Source organism: Rattus norvegicus, chromosome 13 (genome assembly GCF_036323735.1).
Source record: "Rattus norvegicus strain BN/NHsdMcwi chromosome 13, GRCr8, whole genome shotgun sequence".
NCBI classification, from domain to species: Eukaryota; Metazoa; Chordata; class Mammalia; order Rodentia; family Muridae; genus Rattus; species Rattus norvegicus.
The window spans coordinates 106,051,810-106,065,936 of record NC_086031.1 but is presented as its reverse complement, the minus strand read 5'-3'; the positions used below and the strand labels follow the sequence as shown (position 1 = coordinate 106,065,936).

Sequence of the window (14,127 nt, the reverse complement as noted above, 5' to 3'; positions counted from 1 at the left end):
AGTGCGTGGTATATGTGTCTGTGTGTGTGAGTTGTAAATGTAGTGTATGCACAGGTGTGTATCTATGTGTGTATGTACACATGTGTGGGATGTATGCAAATGTGTGCATGATATATGTGTATGGGATGTATGTCTCTGTTTGCATGTGTATGTCTCTGTATGCATGGTGTGTGTGGTGTGTGTATATGTGTATGCACCATATGTGTGCATGTGTATTTGTGTGTGGTGTGATGTGTGCATGTGTGAGTGTCTCTGTGTGTGGTGTGTGTGCATATGTGAGTGTGTCTGTATATGCCTTGTGTATGAGTTGTGAGTGTGTGGTGTGTGTACATTTTATAGTCAAACCAAGGCTGCTGAGAGTAAAGAGGAGCCCAGTGTGGCTGGGGTACAGAAAAGGAGAGTGTCATATGACATTCTAGCAAAGTGAGGTGAGGGATCCAGATGGTACAGGGATTTGTAAACTGTGCACTGGTTGCTTACCTCAGGAAAGTCTGTGCACTGGTTATTTACTTCAGGAAATTGTGTGCACCAGTGAGCTTTATCTTTATCCTAGGAACAAATAAAGGGAATCCGCTGACATTTTCCCTGTGCAGCTCTGTGTGTGGTATGTGATATGGTGTGGTGTGGTGTGGTGTCCTGGGACTGGGTCTGTGTCCTTTGAATGCCACACAGCTGTACTGTGAGAGATACACTGGATGGGTCCAGGATGGACTCAAGGTGGGACAGTTCGATGTCTATTGAAGGAGTTACCTTCAATACAGGTGACAGTACTGAAGTCGAGAGAAGGACTGGTGATGGATTTAGAAACTCAAACTGCAGGAAATGTATTCTCTATCGAGGGACAGAGGGGTGAAAGGAGGGAGGAAGGGAAGATGGAGGGGATGGGAAAGGGGAGAGAAAGGAAAAAGGAAGGTGGTGAGCAAGAGTAGAGAGTGGCTCTCTTCAGGGTTTACACTGAACATCTGTTCATTGTAGAGCTAGGAAAGCCTGTGCACTGGTTATCTACCTCAGGAAAGCCTATGCACTGATTGCTTACCTCAGGAAATCCTGTGCACTGGTTGTTTACCTCAGGAAAGCCTGTGCACGAGTTATTTACATCAAGAAAGCCTGTGCACGGGTTATTTACCTCAGGAAAGCCTGGGCATTGGTTGTTTACCTCAGGAAAGCCTGGGCATTAGTTATTTACCTCAGGAAAGCCTGGGCATTGGTTATTTACCTCAGGAAAGCCTGTGCACTGATTATTTACCTCATCATTGTCACTTTCCCAGGTGGTTTTGCAAAGTGACTCCTATTCTTCCCTGCCCCTAGCCCATCTCTCCTGAATTTCCATTTCTCTGCACCTTTTCCAAAGACATCTTGATGGGTGTCCAGGTGGTGTTAGCTTATTTCACAAGTGACCCAGTTCCAGATGCCACTGACCTTCCTTGTCAAATTAGCTCACTAAGTCGGGAATGGAGTGGCAGTGCACACCTTTAATCAGAGAAAAGGAGGAGGCAGAGGCAGATGTATCTCCTAGAGTGTAGAGAGCGGTGCGGCGAAACAAAGATGGCGCCAACATCCAGCCTTGTCTGGATATAAACGACTTACTGCGCATGTGCAGGCTTGTCCCCTTGCTAGGGCTCCCTCTAGTGGTGAACAGCGGTACTGCACATGTGCGGTTTATGCACCAGGTGTTAGTTGACCGTTAATATGCTAATGAGGTGATTCATTCTCCGCCAATCCCTGGAGGACAAGTAGTGGGGTGATCCAAGCCCCACCAATCCCTGAGAGATAATTAGCATACTGTTGTCTATATAAGCCGAGCGATTTTGCTGCTCGGGGTCCCTGTTCAAGAGAGCTGTAACACTAAGAGAGCTGTAACACAGTAAAGGCTTGCTCGCAGAAGAATCCTGTTGCCGCGCGTCGTTCTTACTGGCAGGACATTAGGCGCGCGACACTGGAGCTCAAGGCCAGCCTGGTCTACTTAATAGAGACCCTGTCTCAAAAAAAAAAAAAATAGTAGTCCAGTGAGTAATGTCTTCTGGAACCATTTGACAAATCCAGCCTCTTTTGCTCTTTTGTGGGTCTTGCCCAGGAGCTCATAACCAAGCAGTTAGTGCTAGCTATCAACATCCTGTTGTTTCCGGTCACTGGCGATGTCATATGAACAAACCAAACCAACCCCAGGCTTGAGAAGCCTCCCCCAGGATCTGGTTTTGCTGAAGACCACTTATTGCCATCCCCACACCTCCTCCCACCTCCCTCCCTCAGTGTTCCATCCCAGGTCCGCAGTTGCATCTCATCTTTAGGACGAGCTTAAAGCAGTTGCTACGTCTCTCACTTCAGTCAGAAGAAGTCATTAGCCTGAGTTCAAACAACCGAGACTTGAAGCCAGGCTTCATTTGTCTTGAAAATGCCAGACTCTCAACCAGGCCCCCAGCCCTTTGCCATCTTTCTTAGAACAGCAGAATTTGACCACAGCTACAAAAACTGCCTGCTTTGTCAGATCCCAGGAGTGCAGGGACCAAACCTGGAATGGTCCAGGCAAACCAGTCAAATCAGTTTCACTGAGTGAGACCTTCTAGAAACTTCTTCCTCAACCACCATCATCGTGGACAGCTGAGTCATCACTCGAAATACGCTAGGTGCTAACGACATTGTGAATCTCTGGCTAGAGAGCTCCAACTGCCTTCAGGGTGAAGAGCCCAGAGCAGCAACTTGGAAAATACTTGTTAATCCCTCAGGAAGTCGAAAGCTGTTGACCTCATAAGTTCACTTGAATCTCTTCCTCAGACACCATGAAGCCTAGTTCTGAGACACCGTCACCCCTGCCAGCGAGGAGCTGGTGGCCTCCCACAATGGCCAACAATGAAGCAATCGCTTTTGAAAAGAAGAAGTGGAATTAAATTAAAGAGAAGTTCATTATTTTCTAAGTCTGCTTTTCCGGTAAGAATGTAGGTGTCTGACCAGCTGTATCCAAAGGTTCTCACCCCTCAGGTCAAAACCTGTTGACTGTGAAGCTCTCCTCCCAGCCTCCCTCCCTCCCTCAGGCCCCTATGCCACAGCAGACTTCTCCAACTGGCCTCAGCTTGGCTCCCTTTCCCCTTCCCATTTCCTGGTTCCTTTTATTCATTTTTCAAGTCTTAGGACTCTTCCAAGTGTCCCCTTTTCTCCCCCCACAGACACACACACACACACACACACACACACAAAACACGTTCCCTCTGGGCCCAGTACATCTTCATCACACAGTCTACCCACCCAGGCATCCAATCGTCTCCTCCTAGAATCCAAGCACAAACCCGGCTCTCACTAAATGGCACCACAGGACTGGAGAGATAGCTCATCTGAAAAGGCTTGCCAGCAAGCGTAACAACCTGAGTTTGATTCCCCAGAACCCACATATTAGAAGGAGAGGGGGGACTCCTGCAAGTTGTCCTCTGACCTCAACCATGCTATGGCACCTGCCACACACACCCTACAAAAATAAATAAATAAATGATAAATGTGGAAAGTGGCTTCTGGTCCATGCCACCACTAAGTCATTCAGCCTTCTAGGTTTGATCACTGCTGCATTGGGTGCTGGCTTGCTAACTTGTCAAAGGATATACATTTAGAATGACACTGGGCTCAGAGTCTCCAAACTCTGCCCCTTTTCTTCCCAATTCGGGCTCTAGGCTGCACAAATCCATGTTATCTCCGAATTTTAAACTCCAGAACTCAAGGCAAAATGTGTTTATTTGACCTTAGGTAAGCCACTCTGCTGTACCACGTCTCAGTTTTGTCAAAGGTAAGACAGGGGTTGGGAGGAACTGCATAAACTACGAAGGGATAGAGTTCAAATTAGGACAAGATCGGGCAGCTTTGTCTAGCAGAGAACCATGCTGGGGAGTGACCGGGTACTGTAGAGTGGCTGTGGGATGGAGCCCACCAGCCACAGCTAAACTTGGTTCTGTTCGTTCTACTGTGGGGCAAAAGGGATATGTCATCAGCAGGAATGGCACTTGCACAGTTGTCTAGCTGCTCTCTGGGAACAGCCTGTAGTAAGTTCCTGTCTGGTGAGGAAGGATGAGGCCTGTCTGGAGGTAGAAGACCAGCCAAGGCTCCTAGGTGACCCCACCAACAGCAGGTGGGTGTGGGCTGGGCCCACCAATGCTGCTCAGGGCCACCGACATCCTAGAGCATTCTAGCACCAAACTGAATGCCATCAATTTCTTTTCTTTTCTAACCTTTTATCTTTGAACTCACTCTATAGCCCAGGCAAACCTTGAACTTGCCCATCCTCCTGCCTCAGCTTCCTCGGTGAGCTTACAGGTTGACATCACTACCAGCCCCCCCCTTCTTAAAGATTTATTTTATTTATTATATGTGACCACTGCAGACACACCAGAGGAAGGCATCAGATCTCATTACAGATGGTTGTGAGCCACCATGTGGTTGCTGGGAATTGAACTCAGGACCTCTGGAAGAGCATCCCTAACCTCTGAGCCATCTCTCCAGCCCCAGGTCTAGCTCTTAATGGGCTTGGACATAGGATATTTTCAGCTTGTTCACATGGCTGTACCTTCACCATAAGCCAAGAAACATGGAGCATATTTGGCTGATTTCCCCTCATCTTGGAAATGTGTGGAGCCAGTATGGCCCCAGCCTGGACAAGTGTGCAAGGGCCCAGCAGTCATAAGCCTCCTTGTAAGAGTTCCATACATGTGCACACAAAAAGCTACTGAGCCTGCCAGTACTTGGTGTTTCTGGACACTGGGTGTTCATTAACTGGCTCCAGACATGGGCAGTCTTGTTTCCCCAGGGAGCTGACACCAGGCCAATTCCCATGAGTCCCAGCAACAGAGAGCTTTCCCAGATTCAGCTGGCCATCCCTGCTTCCTGGGCATACCCAGGCCTTGCTAGGCCTCCTGCTTCCAGCTGTAAGCTCTCCCATGGCCTGAACCCCAGCCAGCTCACAGCTTCCTCTGCTGCTCACTACGCTTGGGCCTCAGTGCTGCCTTTCCAGGAAGCAGCAACAGAGAGAGGACAAATGCAGAATTGAGCATTAAAGGAGGATGCTGGCGTGGGCCTCCACAGATGAAGGTGCGGGTGAGGGCCGACCTTTTCGCCCACCCACACCCTGGCGATAGCCACTTGACCAATCTGAAGCCATTTGGTGCTCAGGTACCTCTGGTCAGGACTGCACAAGATCCTTGAAGCCCGGGGTGGCAGGTCCCTTGGTTTCCTTAGTCATAAGCCCCCAGGCAGCCCCTGTGAATGGAAGAGGGAGGGACCTGGAGTCCTGGGTGGATATAGAGGAGGGCTAGGTGTAGGTTGAGGAAAGGTAGAGCTAGTAGGGGAGGGCAGGACTCTAGAACAGAAAGGCCCTGAAGTCAGCTCATGCTACCACAGGAAGCAGAGACTCAGGAGGCCTCTCACTGGTTTCCTTCCTTCCTGGCCCTGCCTTTGAGGAGAGCCTCTCACCCCAGAACACACAGCCTCCACCCACAACTCACAACCTCTCCACCACAAAGGTGTCCTACTCTGATCAGACCTAGGGACACTGCCACAACAGCCACTCCCACCCAACGAGAGGGAGGAGGAACCCCAGATCACTGCTCTCCAATTTGGGGACCTCAGGGAGGGTGGGAATGAGCTGGGTTCTGGATAGCACAGGAAATGCCTGCACATTCTGGGCCAGATAACCTGCAAATAAGCATTTCTTCGGCCTCGTACCGTCCACAGCCCTCTCTCCAAGACTCTGGGGTTCTCTCAGCCTCATATCCCATATGACAAGATGGTAGGTCTTACAGTTTCATGGGCTTCCTCATTCCCTGCCCCTGTCCCTTTGTCCTCCCTCAGCCTCCCAGTTTCCAGGTTTCTCAGCAGTCAGGGCTGAGGCTGCAGCCTCAGCGACTGGATTCCCAAAAAAAAAAAAAACCTGTTCTCCTATTCCTCCAGGCCTCACAGGAGTAAGGAAGTGGATGGAGATAGAGACTTGACACCTTGGTCAAGGCTGAGCAGCAAGGGTCTACTCCTCTCTGGCAAGTCGCCTGCCTGAACCCAGCAAGACCACATCCACTGGTAGGTTTGGCCTTGAGGGAGAAAGCTCCTGGGGCCTGGCAGGGTGAGATTCAAGAGACAAGGCAGGAGGGTGTCTAAACCCTGAACTCAAATAGGCAGCTGATTTGAACACACAGCCCCTGGGGTGGGGGTGGGGGTGGGGGTGGGGGAGTCAAATGCCAATGGACAGTATCAGAAGCTGCACTGGTGGGTTTACGAACAGGCTGTCCTCTGTCCCTGCGTCAGTCGGGCTGTCCTGTGGAGAGGGTCTGTAACAGTCCTAACACTCTGACTCCTGTCCCGACAGGACTAGGGTGACACATCTGTCATCAGTTATCTGGGACAGCAGCAACAGCCCATCCCGTGTCTCTGATTTCTTGGTGGTCTTCTCTTCTAGCCCCCAAATCAGGGCTTCCCCAAGCTTGGCCCAGACTCAAACAACCTGGCCACAGCTCCTAGGGTAGAGAGGAAGCCCGGCTACCCTCCAGGCTGACAGACAATGCCTGCAACAGGAAATTCTTCAGCAGCTTTCAAAGGCACAGTCACCAGGGGAAGGAAGTCTCGTAGGGTGAGGCCCAAGGTAGGCCTAGGCCTTCCAGAAGATGGAAGAAATGAGGACAGACCTGGAGCCTGGGCAGAGGGCCACCCACTGCCCACAGCCTTGCTGTAGAGTTCAGAGGGCAAAGTGAGCTGCCCTGGGCTGCTCTGAACCCATCAGCCAAGGACAGCTGAACCAGTCACCTTCTCCACACTAAGTCACGCTGTTTCTAGTCCAGCCTACAGGGGTTGGGGATAATGTCTCTGACTGGCCAGCCAGCTGACACCAAGCAGTGCCTCAGCCCCAGCTCCAAGGTGAAATTCTCTCTTCCTTTCATACTTTAATGACAGCAAGGAGGCACCTCCATTTGAGTATCCCTAAGGTCCTATGAGCTGCTGTCTGTCGACTTTTCCTAACTGCTCTCAGAGAGACAATATTGAGTCTGATGGTGACTGATAGTGACTGGGAAAAAGTCAGGCCCACAATCGCTCTCCAAATCAACTGAAATAGAGAATCCAGGGAACTGGGGTGAAGGCTCATGTGTGCCATTAGATCTAAGGCATCCCTGGAGGGCAGGGTGTCTACTCCATCACCACTTAACAGACAAGGAAATGGTTATTCAGAAAGCTCAAGGCTCAGAAAGGGACAGAGCTGGGATGGAACCCAGCAAACACCTTAGCAAACACCTTGAGCAACTTGTCCTCCCCAAGGGTCCCCTCAGTCATGGGGACAAAGGTGACTCCATAGAGTCAAGACTGCCTGGCTGTTTTCTGATCCTCCACTCATGCCCTGTAGCGGGTCCGTCAGTAGCATCAGTAGAGTATCCATGCCACGTCACGTCCCTCTTGAAATTGGGAGGCAGGTTCCTCTCCACACCCTCCTCCCCATGGTCTCCCAGAGATCTTTGAAGAATTTGAGTCCTTCAGCCTTTTTGGCCCTGCAGGAGTCCTGGTGAACTCATTGCTGCCGGCCTCTCTCTGAGCTTTTGTCTTAGTTAGGGTTTTACTGCTGTGAACAGACACCATGACCAAAACAGTTCTTATAAAGGACAACATTCAGTTGGGGCTGGCTTACAGGTTCAGAAGTTCAGTCCATTATCATCAAGGTGAGAGCAGGGCAGCATTCAGGCAGGTATGGTGCAGACAGAGAGTTCTACATCTTCGTCGAAGACTGCTAGTGGGAGACAGACAGCTAGGGTGAGGGTCTTAAAGCCCATGCCCACAGTGGCACACTTCTTCCAACAGGGCCACACCTTCTAAGAGTGCCACTCCCTGGCCTGAGCCTAGGCAAACCATCACAGCTTTGTTCACTCATTTCAAACATGCTCTGTATTTTCCCAGTGGGAGAACCAGGGAAGAGGGAGCAAAACCAGATTCTACTGGGGATACTCGCTGCCAGTCAGACATTCATCCCAGAATAAAGAACCCCACCTTTTTCTGTGGGCACCCTGGAGATGTCTCTGTGATGTGAGCGTAGGCCACTGGGACGTCGTCAGCTCTGAGCTCCTGGGCTGTGATGAGCATCCTCAGAGGGACCCTGCCCACCATTCTAGCCACTCACTCTTCCACCCCTGACCCTGAATCTCTGACACCTGAGGCGAGGAGAGCTCCACTAGGCCCATCTCCGATGTCCAGTATGGTCAGTCTGGTGGCTAATGGTCAGAAAAATCAGAAGACATAAGGTATCTATCTATTCCAGTTCTTTGATATCTCCCAGAGGCTCATCCCCAGGAAGGCCCCTGCATGGACATACTTCTAGAAGTTTCTCTTCTAACAGACAGCTCAAATGCCCCCAGGAAAAGGAGCAGATGAGTTGTTCTGTGTGTTTTGTGTCGTCATGAGAAAAGGTGATTTACAGAGGCCTCACGGCAAGGAACAGAGGCCTCCTGGGTATTTCTCCGCTAGGAAAGAGACCGCACAGAGGAGTCCTTTTGTACCAGGTCCCACTCTTCTAAAGGCCAAGAGCGGGCAGACTGCGATGCCTCGGCCACCTCTTGCCCTGTGGAGGAGGCTTATTTCCTGGGATGCTCACAGAAGTTTGTAGGAGGCTGAAGTAAATCACATGTTTGTATGTGTGGCGTGGCATGCCCGACATATGTAACACTCCATCTGGTTCCTCGCTGAGATTTGCAAACTTTATTATGTGTTAGGCTCTGCCCGCCCACAGAAAAGAAGGCAAAAATGTGAGGTCATTTCACGGAGTTCGGGTTTTGTTTCAGATTCATTTTAGAAAAAGCTGGCTTGCTCCAATCTCACCCGAGTCTGTCTTTACTTGAAGCAGCACTGCAAGAATAGCAGCAGCCTCCTCAATGCCTTGGCTGACACAAAGGCCGACTTACCGTGTGCACACATGCAAGACTGACTTCCCATGTGCACACGCACTGATGTGTGTGGATGTGCGGCACTCACATATTGTGTACGTTCTATTAGTTCATAAACTACCAGGGGACAGTGAGCGTTGGTGAAATTCCACTAAGCTGGTTGTGGTGGGGCACACCTTTAATGCCAGTACTTGGGACGCACTGCTGGTGGATCTCTGGGAGATGGAGGCCAGCCTGGTCTACAGAGTAGGCTCCAGGCCATCTAGGGCTACACAGAGAAACCACGTCTCAAAAACAAACCAGTCCCACTTAATACGGCACCACGCATGGAGAAATTTACTCACACAGACTTTCTATGTGCCCACTGTGTGCTAGGTATCAATCTTGGGATTGGAAATATGGCAGTAAATATAGAAACCCCTGTGGCGGCCATGTCAGTCAAGGCTTGGGACAGTAGGTACTAGTGGTGGAAAAGACAGTTTCTTTCTGACTTGCACCGGTGTGTTCAGGAACTTGCCCCTGGCCTCACAGGCCTGACCAGAAGCTGCTCATCTGTGGGCCTGGGCAGGAAGGCAGACCTACACAAAGCTCTTTCTCACCATAAGGACATTGTAGTCCAGGCATGCAAACTACTTGCTGTTAAACCCTGTGTTGGCATCTGACTAAGCTCCACCCCCACAGTTATCTGGCCACAGCCAAGTAGGCCTGACTCACTAAAAAGGGGGCTGCTTGGCCCTTCCTCACTCTCTTGCTCTCATCTCTTTGCTCTCTTGCTCTTCCCCTCTTCCCCTTTATCCCTTCTCTCCCCATCACCCTCCCCCTCCCCTCCACGTGCTCATGGCTGGCCTTTACTCCTCTCCTCTTCTACTCTTCTTCTCTCATTAAACCTTCCCACGTGGAAACATGTTGGCCTGTTGTGTTTTGTCCACACGCGAGCCAAGAATCCTACCTCAATACCACGTGCTTCCAGAGCAGGCAGGGAAAACCCTCAAGATGGCAGGTCACTTGGAGAGCCAGTGTGCTAAAAGGTTGGAGAGCTGTGAAATGGGCAAATGTTGCCCCTGGTGCAATGGCCAGTCTTGGTTGTCCACCTCACACACCTGCAAAGAGGTGGCCTCAGTTGCAGGGTTGCCTGGATGAGACCGGCCTGTGGGCGTGTCTGTGGGGCATTTTCCTAACTGCCATTTGATTGAGGCAGACTCAGCTCACTGTGGGCAGTGCCATCCCTAAGCAGGTGGGTCTGGGCAGGCCAGGGGAGGCAAATCGTAAGCAGCGTTCCTCCATGGTCTCTGCCTCCTCCGGGTTCCTGCCTCGGGTTTCCTCGATGGCATACTGTGTAACTTGAAAGCCAAGTCAACACTTTGCTCCCCCATTTGCTTTTGGCCAGTGTTTCACCACAGCAATAGAAAAGCAAACTATAGCACCTGGTTGTACCCTGGCATTGTGGACAGGTCACTAAATCTTGCAGACATACATGAATGCTCTCTCTCTCTCTCTCTCTCTCTCTCTCTCTCTCTCTCACGCGCGCGCACACACACACACACACACACACACACACACACACACACACCGTAAAGAATAATCCTACCCACACCCGGCACCTGTGGAATAAATAGTAGCTGCCAGAATTAAGTGGAGAGGTGGGGCGTACTCATTCTAAAGGAGGCATTCACCCGCTCTTCACTCCGGTCTCAGGTATGCTCGCCCAGTTCCTTAGCTCACAGGAATGCTTCAAACTCCTACACCCTCTGCCAAACAAACAGGACTCACCCTGCCATCCAACCCCAGCTCACCTCAGGCTTTCCAGGAGATTCTGTGGGCTGCTGGCAAGCCTGCCTTGCTTCAGCCCTCCACTCCCTGGGGCTCCCAGAGCCAGACCTCACAACCTTCTGCCTCAGACACGAAGCTGCCTCCAGCCTCGGATGCAAGCCCTCGCCATCCCAGAGCCCTTTACATTTGACCTTGCTCCACCGAGGCCCATGTGTGCCTTAACGCTCCTGGTTTGGCCTCAACTCCAACACCAACCAAATCAACTCTTATGCATCTCGGCTCCGATACCACATCCTCCGTGAAGCCTTCCTCAAGCCCCTCACTGAAAAGGCTCTCAGTTGACCTCTCGAAGTCCAGTGACTCCCTTCAAACACCATGGGCTTACAGTGGTGAAGGGAGGAAACCTCGACACACTGGTCACCAGAAAGGCACGGGTTCAGCTAGAAGAGCAGGCTCACTGTTCTCTCCACACTCAGCTCAGTGCCAGGTACGGAGCAGAAATGCAGTTGGTGTTTGCTAAGGGGGTGTATTTGTTTATGTATTTTGTTTATTTTTGTTGGTTCGATGAAACAATGCATACAGCCTCTTCCTATTGTACTTCCTCCCTGCAGAGACCTGTGTCTACAGAACCTCAGGAGCAAGGAGAGCCAAGGAGAACAGACATAAGGACTGTCCGACTCCTACTGTGATATATTTATTTTAATATATATATTTAATATATATATATATACATAGTGTGTGGTATGTGTATGTGCAAGTTCATCTGTGTATGCAAAGTGTATGTATACATGCATGCGGAGGCCAGAGGTCAACCCCAAGTGTCCATTCTACCTTATTTTTTGAGACAGAGTCTCTCACTGAGTTTGGCATTCATGAAGCCAGCTTAGGCCGGCTGGCCAAGATTCTTCAGCGTGCTTTTACCTCTGCTTCCCCACAGGAGTACAGGCCATCACGCTTTGGTTTTTCTTTGAGGTCTGGGGAATCCCAATTTGGTCCTGCCCTTGCATAGCAAGCTGCTTACTGCCTGGGCCGTTTCCCTGGCTCCATAGTTTATTTCTGTGATGTTTTTCCTGTGTACAGCTTAGCCACTGTTTCAAACACTACAAAGTTCTACTACCCCTGCCCAAGGGACACATCCTTCCAAAGAGGAAAAGCGCCAAGGGTTCTGCCACTGGGAAAAACAGCATGACGGCCCAGCCCTCGGCAGCCACTGCAGTCTATGGCACACCATGACTGCCAGTTCTGGGGCACTGCTGCTGTTCTGAGATATCCCTTCACCCCTGAACCAAAGTCTGCTCCTCTCTTCTTAAGACTGTTGGACCCATTGTTTCTTTGCTCTCGCTTGTCAAATGGAAACAAAAGAGCCATCGCATCTGAGCTTCCTGTTCAGTGGGCTGTCAGTCAACCTGGGAGGTGGGCAGGAGTTGGAGGATTGCCAGGGTCAGAGGCAGGAGCAGAGATGAAAAGATTGACAGCTGGAAACACCGGTCCAGCAGACTGGACCTGTGTACAGTCGCCTAGGAGAGGGTGGGGTGGTCATGAACGAGCACAGCAGGAAGAGCTTGGAGAGGCAAAGGAGGTGCTAAGAGGGCATCAGGTGTGGCCAGTGCTTTTTTTCCCTCACCCATCACAAGTACGCAGGCTCTGGGGACACAGGGTGTGTAGCAGTAAGCAACACAGACTGAAAGACTCTTGGGTTTCTGACTGGAAACAGTTGGAACAAAATGAGAGGTGCTTAATAATTAAATAATTAAAATTTATATAAATAATTAAAATTATCCTTAAGAGGCGCTTAAACAAAAGGCGCTTGGTGGGAAAGTAGCTTCAGGACCTCGAGTTTCATGGCAAGAGGCCAGGCAAGAAGAGAAAAGGCAGAGGCAAAGAAGAAGACTGGAAAGGAGAACCTGGAGTCCTCCCCTAGAGAGGCAGCAGAGCCTTGTGACTGTCTTTCATCTTTAGTTGCGGTGGGAAGGCTCCACAACAAATGTCCAGCAGGTACCAAGCACAAAACACACCAGCATGCCTCCCCAACGCCTTATCCCATTTGGTTCAGATAGAATTGGGGGGTCTCCAGATCCAGACCCACTTCCTTCTCTGCTCCAGGACCTGCCTTCTAGGTCAGGGAACTGTATGAACTCTCATCTCTGCTGGGTCCCTTGAGAGTGGTGTGACTCTGGGGGAGGGGGTGTCCTTTGTATAAACAAGGAAATCTCCAGTACCTGGAAGGTGAGACTCTTCAACCCCACCTTTCAGTTGTGGGAACCCTGCTGGGCTAGAGACAACAATGATATTGTATGTATATACAAACATCGTTTAACTCTTCACCCACCCTGGCTGGCAGATAAGGGACATAAACCCCAGGGGGATTCCTACAGCCAGAAAGGAGGGAAGTCTAGACTGGAAAACACAGTCTGAAGTCCAAAGTCCCTGCCCTGTGTTGGGACCATACTTGTAAACAAACAAGTAACAACTAAATCCCGGCTCCAGCTTGAACCGATAAACCAGGTTTATTTTAGATAAACCAGGAATACTTTTAAAGAGGTTATGGCCCCCAACTATTGTACAGGAAGTTGTCAATAAAAACAACTCCCGATCTGTCTGAAACTTAAGTCTAGCCGGTGCCTTGTGTTTCTCCCGGCAGTCCTGGATCTGAGCTACTCTGTTATACTACTGTCTTCCAGACCTCGGGAACCTCTGGGGAAAGCCAGAAGCCAAGACTAAAAGGGAGCTGTTGCCACTGCATTCCTGGCTCAAGCAGAGACTTGAGTTGAAGGTCAGCTGGCCTTTTCCTTTCCCAGGAATTAGGCAAAGGGATCTTCCCCAGGGGGCTGACTCCACAGGGAAACAGATGGACCTCCTCTGCCCCTCCCCTGCCTGAGCATACACTTGTAGGAGGGGCAGCCTCAAGGCCAAGAGGTCCCTACCCAGAATCAGCCTCCACCACCACACTGTAGAACTGAGAAGCCCCCATCATCCCCTAAGCTCAGGCCCCTAGGCACTCTGGGCCTTTTCACGGGCTGTTCAATGGATACCGAGCCACCCTGGGAACACCTTGGCTGGACCTACCAGGCAGAGGACAGGGTTCCCGGTCTCAGACACAAAGGGATTTTTTTTTTTTTTTTTTTTTGTATCTCAAATATTACAGCCTTCACTGGGTCCAAGCTGAGTTGTTACCTCAGCTGCTATTGCTTCTAGAGAGTATGAACTGTCATGTCCTCACAGACACTGCTGGCCTCTGGGGCACAAGGTGGGAAGGGAAAGGGAATGGGCTGTGGTCTTCAAACCTGTTCTCTTGTGTCCAACTCACAAACACAAGGCCAGAGGCTCAGCCCATTCCTCAGCCTACCCCAGCCACCTGCAAGCCCCCAAGGGACTGGAGCACCACAGGGACATCACCCTCCATCCCCACACTACCTCCAAACTGTGACTCCCCCATCTTCTCCCAATGTTAGCACACCCCATGAGACCCACAGAT

At 50.7% G+C, this 14,127-nt stretch overlaps 1 protein-coding gene and 1 long non-coding RNA gene across 3 annotated transcripts in view; one reads left to right on the top strand and one right to left on the bottom strand.

The window, feature by feature from the left end:
- Nucleotides 1–5,280, bottom strand: part of Rd3 (RD3 regulator of GUCY2D) — a 36,407-nt gene extending 31,127 nt beyond the window's left edge. Inside the window, exon 1 of the mRNA XM_063272732.1 lies at nt 5,150–5,280. The gene's annotated coding sequence lies outside the window, so the exon portion shown is untranslated. The remainder of the gene's footprint in view (nt 1–5,149) is intronic.
- Nucleotides 5,281–5,624: 344 nt separating this feature from the next.
- LOC120096357 (uncharacterized) lies at nt 5,625–11,386 on the top strand. 2 transcript variants are annotated; one of them, XR_005492769.2, is made up of 4 exons: nt 5,625–5,761; nt 5,923–6,045; nt 10,578–11,139; nt 11,264–11,386. It is a non-coding gene; the product is annotated as an uncharacterized LOC120096357 (long non-coding RNA). The 2 variants fall into 2 exon arrangements; XR_005492768.2 differs by having other exon boundaries at nt 6,332–11,139.
- Nucleotides 11,387–14,127: the final 2,741 nt, after the last annotated feature.